Below are 7500 nucleotides of genomic sequence, written 5' to 3'. Positions count from 1 at the left end.
AAAGCCCTACGTACTGTTAGACGTTAGGCTCTTGTTGTAAAGATGAACATACGTCGATAGTTTTAACAAGTGAGAAAGAGAAAGAAAATGAAAGAGAAAGAGAGAGAAAGAGAGAGAAAGAGAGAGAAAGAGAAAGAGAAGGAGGGAGGGAGGGAGGGAGGGTGGTAGGGAGGAAGAGAGAAAGATGGAAATGTGTTAACTAGTGCAACCATTTCTGACAGAATGCACACTTACTCGAGCGTAGTGCGGAAACAGAGTGTGGGGAGAATGTTGTTCTCTCTTTCTTTCTCTTTCTCTCTTTCTCTCTCTCTCTCTTTCTCTCTCTCTCTCTCTCTTTCTCTCTCTCACACATTCTGCTTCATACCTATATATGAACGCTTTGTGTTGACGCTCTTGATGTGATATGAAAGATAAAGATAGAGAAAGATAGATAGATAGATTGATAGAGAGAGAGAGAGAGAGACAAGAGGAAATTTGTCTTTCGATACATCTCGAGCGTGTAGCACGATTATGTTAGAAAAGTACTATTGTTTTCTTGTTTTCATTCAATTTTTGTTCGCTTCAGAGATTTTTCTCACTGCTTTCTCTCTCTCTCTCTCTCTCTCTCTCTCTATATCTCTCGTTCTCTCTCATTCTTTTTCTTTTTCATTTTCTTTTACTTTATTATTCTTCTTTTTCAATATACCGTTATCATTTAAAAATAGTTATTACGTATGGACGTATAATTACGTACATACGTACGTTATTCATGTTATTATTTCTTTATTACGTTCTAAATGAGAGGGATGGGGGTGGGGGTGGGGGAAAGGGGGGAGGGAGCGGTGGGAAAACTAAACGAGTTCGTGTTCGAAGAAAATTAGATGAAATGAATTTTCTACAATGAAATTTTCTTTTATCTCATAATAGATATGTAATCGTCGATTATATTTGTAGATATGTGTATGTACGTGTGTGTGTGTGTGTATATGTATGTGTGTGTATGTGCGTCATATATTTTCATGTGTCTTTATATTTTCTTTTATCTTCTTTATTTTTCTTTCTTTAAATCGATGAAAATTTTCTCAGTTATTTTGACACGATTTTTGGACTACGTAATAATACGAAATTAATTATATATTTCAATCGATTAATTAATTTTGATATAAGAAGGGATTAGGAATGAAAAATTTGAATAATTATTTCTGGACACTCTGTATATATATATATATATATATATATATATATATATATATATATATATATTTTTTTTTATTTGTTGTTTGTCTTTGAAAAAAGATAGAGATACCTTTCTCTTTTTTGTATTCTTTTTTTTTCTTATTTAATTATTTATTTTCTCGTAATTTTTGTTCTCCTTACAAAAAAGAAAGAAAGAAAGAAAGAAAGAAAAAAGATAGAAATTCCTTTTTCCTCTTCTTATTTCTTTTTTATTTATTTTCTTTACATTTCTTCTTTCTTTTTCTATTTATTTTATTTTCTCAATTTTTCTTTTTATATATATATATATATATATATATATATATATATATATATATCTACCAAAAAAGAAAAAGTGAGTAGAGATTTCTTCCTTTTTTTTTTTTACTGTTTATTTACTTATTTATTTATTTTTATTCTTTTTTTTTTTAAATATTTATTTATACATCTCTCTGCAAAAAAAAAAGGATTAATGAATACGGATATCTCTCTCTCTCTCTCTCTCTCTCTCTCTCTCTCTCTCTCTTTCTCTTTCTTTGTCCTTTTTTTCTACTTATTTATTTGCCTCTTCATTTATTTATTTATTCATTTATTTATTTATTTATTTAATATTTCTTTTCAAATATTTTCATTTATTACGAAAAATAAAAAGAAAGAGCATTGCGTTTAAACCGGTAAGCAAGGTAACCAGACTTGGACGAACACTCCTTTTTCCCGCAATCCCCTTTTCTTTTTTTTTTTCTTTCTTCTCACTTTTTCCTTTTTTTTTTTTATCCCTTCATTTCCTCCTTTCGTTCTTTCTTTCTTTCCCTTTTTTCTTCCCTTTTTTGTCGCACTCTACTTGATTCCACTTCTTTCGCTACTCTTCGTTGAAAGATAAAGCGACGGGGGAGAAAAAATAACAGGGGAAAAAACAAAACAAAACAAAACAAAACAAAACAAAACAAAAAAAAAGAAAACAAAAAAAAAAGAAAACAAAAAAGAAAAAAAGAGAGAAGCATAAATGAAAGAGAGGTAGAAAAAGAAGCGAAGAAAAAGGAGGAAGAGAACAAGAAAGGGGTAGCTGAAGGAGGAGGAGGAGGAGGAGGAGGAAAAGGAGGAGGAGGAGGAGGAGGAGAAGGAGGAAGAAGGGGAATAAGAGGGAAGAGGGAGAGAAAACAGAGAAGATAAAAACACGACGAGTTCGGTGGGTGATGGGTGGTGCTAGTGGGTGATAGTGAGTGGTGGTAGTGATGGTTGTACTACCACTCGACGTGAAAAAAAAAACGACCAATGGCATCTTATATGAATGAAACTACATATACTCGTTTTGTTTACACGACTCACGTTGATGGGGTTAGATTATAACTATCTCTTTCTATCTCATTCTTTTTCTCTTTTCTCTCTCTCTCTCTCTCTCTCTCTCTCTCTCTTTCTCTTTCTCTTTGAAATACATATCTGCGTTCGTTTACGAATACATTTGAAAGAGTATATCTGAAGAAGTATCTACTTTTAATAAACCTATTAATACTTATTCAAAATTATTATACGAAACTAGTAAAAAAGGGGAAAAAGAAAAAGGAGAAAAGAAAAAAAGAAAAAAAAAAAAGAAAAAAAAAGAAAAACAATCGATTAAATATCAAGTCGTCGTATTAATTGAAAAGGTATTATATAGATTTTATGATAAAATTAATTTATTAGATATTATTGGAGAGATTTAATAAGGTTCCGATCGCTTTCGAAAAATGTATTTGTTAATTAATTAATTAATTAATTAATTAATTATTTATTTAATTAATTTTTTCTTTTCTCTCTCTCTCTCTCTCTCTCTCTCTCTCTCTCTCTTCTTACTTTCACTTTATTTGTTAACAATTTATAAATAAATAATTCTAACTTTTAAATTATTTTTATTAACGAAATAATCTCTCGTAATTTATATAGCGTAATTGTTATTACGATAAGACAATAACAATGGAGAAACGGTATAGTATAATTAAATGTTATGATTTTGTTAATGCAAAATAGATATTAACGATGAAAATTAATTAATTATGAATAATACAAATTCAATCTGTTTCGAAATTAATTGTTTCCTTTTTTTTTTTTATTTTTCTATTCTCTCTCTCTCTATCTCTTTCTCTCTCTCTCTCTCTGTTTTTATTTCCTACTTGTCAGCTTTTTAAAGGAAGAAAAACATTTCGTAATCTTCGTGGTTTCAAAAATCTGAATAAAAAAAAGAAAAAAAAAAAAAAAGAAAAGAAAAAAATCGAGAAACCAAAAAAAGAAAAAAAGGAAAAAGAAAGCGAAGAAATTAAAAAATAAAAAGTAAATCTAAGAAGTACGAACAATTGATTTCTTTCATTTCTATCAAATGTCTCATTGATTGAGAAGATTTTTTTTTTTTTTTTTTCTTTTTCAATTACACACACTCACCCATTCGCATTCGTTTCCAAACAAAAATAAATTTAAAAGATAGTAAATAATATATAATATTCATAATGTACTTTTAACGAGAGAGAGAAAAAAAGAGAGATAGAGAAAGAGAAAGAGAAAGAGAAAGAAAAAGAGAAAGAAAAAGGGAATGAGAATCCTATACAAAACAAGATTAAGAAACAGCACGTGATACCAAGAGAAGGAAGCCAACATATTTCAACGAATTGTCTTATACGATTTTCTTCTCTTCCTATCTCTATCTCTGTCTATCTCTATCTATCTCTATCTGTCTATCTATCTATCTCTTTCTTTCTTTACTTATCGTGAACGTGTAAGTATTCGTCGGAAAAGCTCATATCGAAAGTTTGCTATCGGCCATATGTGTGTACACACACACATACACACTCACACATATAATATATATATTATTCCTTTCTTACTCTAATACATATATATATATATATATATATATATATATATATTTACATATACATAAGCAAGAAATATCGTCGTCGTCGTCGCCGTCGCCGTCGCCGTCGCCGTTGCCGTCGCCGTCGTCGTCATCGTAGATCGTTATAGGTAATGTAATTATCGAATTATACAAAATAGAATAGAGAATTTGTAACGGCTTCCCTAGGTGAAGAAGCCATATAGGATATTAACAACGACGTTACCTTCTCGTTGATTCCCTGAAGCTTTCGAAATAACTAGTTTCGTCTGAGACAGTAAGAAATTCGAGAGTGAAAGATCATCGCGCAATAGTTTATATAATATAATCGTGATAGTTCGATAATTATCATACTTTCATTTATTTATTTATTTATTTATTTATTTATTTTAAATTATCAAGAGTATAAAGAATATTAAAATAATTATTTAAAACAACGACGACAAACAGAGAGAGAGAGAGAGAGAGAGAGAGAGAGAGAGAGAGAGAGAGAGAGAGAAAAATTGTGTTCTTTCGAGGAAAATAAATTGTTTAATTATTCTTACTCTTCGTCGATCTAATATCTAATAAATAAATCGTGATCAAGTAAAGAAGAAAATAAAAACTTTTGTTATTCGTGATGACAGAAGAAAATATTCGAGAGGAGGCCGTGAAGGAAGAGGATACGGAGGAGGGGTAAGATTAATAAAGAATATTTATAATTTGTTGAAAAAGAAAGGGGGGGGGGGAAAGAAAGAAAGAAAGAAAGAAAGAAAGAAAGAAAGAAAGAAAGAAATTATACCGATTTTTCGATAGATTAGATAACAAACCGTGTCTCTCTCTCTCTCTCTCTCTCTCTCTTTTTTTTTCTCTTTTTTTTTCTTCGAATCTTATCACCTAGTTTCAATTTATACGGATTAATTAATATAATTAATTCTCGACGTTATCATGAAAATTTCGACAATTATTGCATTTGATTGGTCAATTTTGTAAAATGTCGGAATCTTCATTTTATGTTTTATATTCGAAATAAATCAACTTCTGATTCGGTAATTTTGTTTCTTTGCTTTTTTTCCTTTTTTTTTTTGCTTTTTCCTTTTTTCTTTTTACTTCATTTTATTAATTAAACATTTATTTCTCAATAATATATATATATGTATATATATATATATATATAATATATATATATATATATAATTTCAATAATATATGTATATTATTTATTTCTCAATAATATATTATAACGTACAATGTAATGCCATTAACTTACATATAAATTACTATATAGCAATATTTATTTTTACCAATTCTCCGATATTATTAGAAATAGTGGTATGATTATGGTGTCATTTATTTTCATAAAAAATATCGAAAAAATTCCAATGTTAAGAACGAAAAAAAGAAAAAAAGAAAAAAAGAAAAAAATAAAAAAAAAAATAAAAGAAAAAAAAACGAAATATTAATTCGTTCGATTCAATAAAATATCATGGTATTATTTATTTACGTATAATTTGATTTTTTTTTTTTATTGTCAACTTCAATTATTAGACCAAAGCGTATATTCTAATCGTTTCCGAGGATTTTCCATAATATACGATCGTATAAATAATTTTTATAATTATGTAAAATTTTTTTCTTTCTTTTTGTTTGTTTTCTTTTATTTCTTTTCTTTGATTTCTCCCTCTCCTCGATCACGCGCAATTATAATAATTTTCTTATCTCTTGTAAAGTTGCAATCTGTATGTTCGTTTTATCGGAATTAGATATAAAAGATTAGATTCAATCCATTGTGGAAATAAAAAGGAAAAAGAAAGAATTAATCTTCCTGTATGTTTCTCTCTCTCTCTCTCTCTCTCTCTCTCTCTTTCTCTCTCTGTCTCTCTCTCTTTCTATTTGAATACGTTATAACTTATATATATATATATATATATATATATATATATATGTATATATATTTAAAAAAAAGATATATTTATTAAAAAAAAATATGTAATAATATTAAAAAAAAAAATACATATGTTAATATATATATATATATAATATATAATATATAAAGTATAATATATAATATAATATATACAATAATTATAATATAATATATAATATATATTATGATATATACATTAACATATGTATTTTTTTTTTAATATGTACATATTTTCATATATATATATATATATTAAAGCTGATAGCAGCGCCACAAGTACGACGGATGGTATTTGAACTAATAACTACTTTAAACAAGTTAATTATTTATAAATTGACGATGCGATTAATTGTTATGTGCTATATCGATCTTTATTTAAAAGGTCAAATGGCATGAATGAAAAAATCGTTAAAAAAAATGTTTTCATATGGAAACTTTTAATATAGCAAAAATAAAGCGATTATAACGATCGTTTGATTTTTACATATCTTTGATCCGATGTCGCAATACTTACGTTCGTTTTCTTTTTCTCTCCTTTCCTGCCACCCCTCTCTCTCTCTCTCTATCTGTTTTTTTTCTTTTTTTTTTTTTTTCATATTAATCAGACATAAATTGCAGTTGTTGTGTCATAAAAATACGAAGAAACAATAATTCCGCCATCGTCGTTGGCGTTACACCTGAATTAATAAAATGGCTGAACTTACGTAACGAAATTATCGGTTCGCCAACAAATTTATATTTCCTAATTATTTCTCTCTCTCTCTCTCTCTCTCTCTCTCTCTCTCTCTCTTTTTTCGTTTTTTCTTTGGCGAGAAAGTGGGCTTGGGTAGGGGGGGGGATGTATCAAGAGAGAGAATGAGATAGAGTTCTCTTTCTCTCTCTCTCTCTCTCTCTCTCTTCCTTTCTTTTCAAAAGAAGGACAAAAAAAAAAGAGAAAAAAAAATGTTATTCGAAATATTCGACCTCGTTGATATTTCATCGTGAAAGGAACGTTAGAACGAAAAGGATATGAAAAGAGGGGGGGGGAGGATTAGGATAGGGAAGAGTTGGTGAGAGATAGAGAGGTGAGTGGGAGTGTGATGAGGGTGGGGGGAAAGAGTAGGGGAAATTGACGGAGGGGAAAGGAAAAGCAGATGGAATTTTTCTGATTGATAGCTTTCCATTAGCTCGATCGAAGGAATATTTTTCAATGCTCAATGATATCATTAGATTTCTCTCTCTCTCTCTCTCTCTCTCTCTCTCTCTCTATATATATATATATATATATATATATATATATATATATATATATATGGACCATATTTCAATTTAAATCGACAAATGACAGTTTGCGTATTTACATTTACGAATTTTAAATATCCCAGAATATGTTAAGGTAAACTTTTCCATTATAAATCTGGTTACACAGTATCTCTTCTCTCTCTATCTCTCTCTTTCACTCTCACTTTCACGCTGTTTATCTATCTCTCTCTTTTATTTTCTTTCGCCCTTTTCTGTCGGCCATTTATTTCTTTCTTTTTCTCTCACTCTCTCTCCCCTT

The sequence above is a fragment of the Vespa mandarinia genome, chromosome 24 (assembly GCF_050613455.1).
Source record: "Vespa mandarinia isolate Hongniang chromosome 24, ASM5061345v1, whole genome shotgun sequence".
Lineage (NCBI taxonomy): Eukaryota > Metazoa > Arthropoda > Insecta > Hymenoptera > Vespidae > Vespa > Vespa mandarinia.
This window is presented reverse-complemented; position numbering follows the sequence as displayed.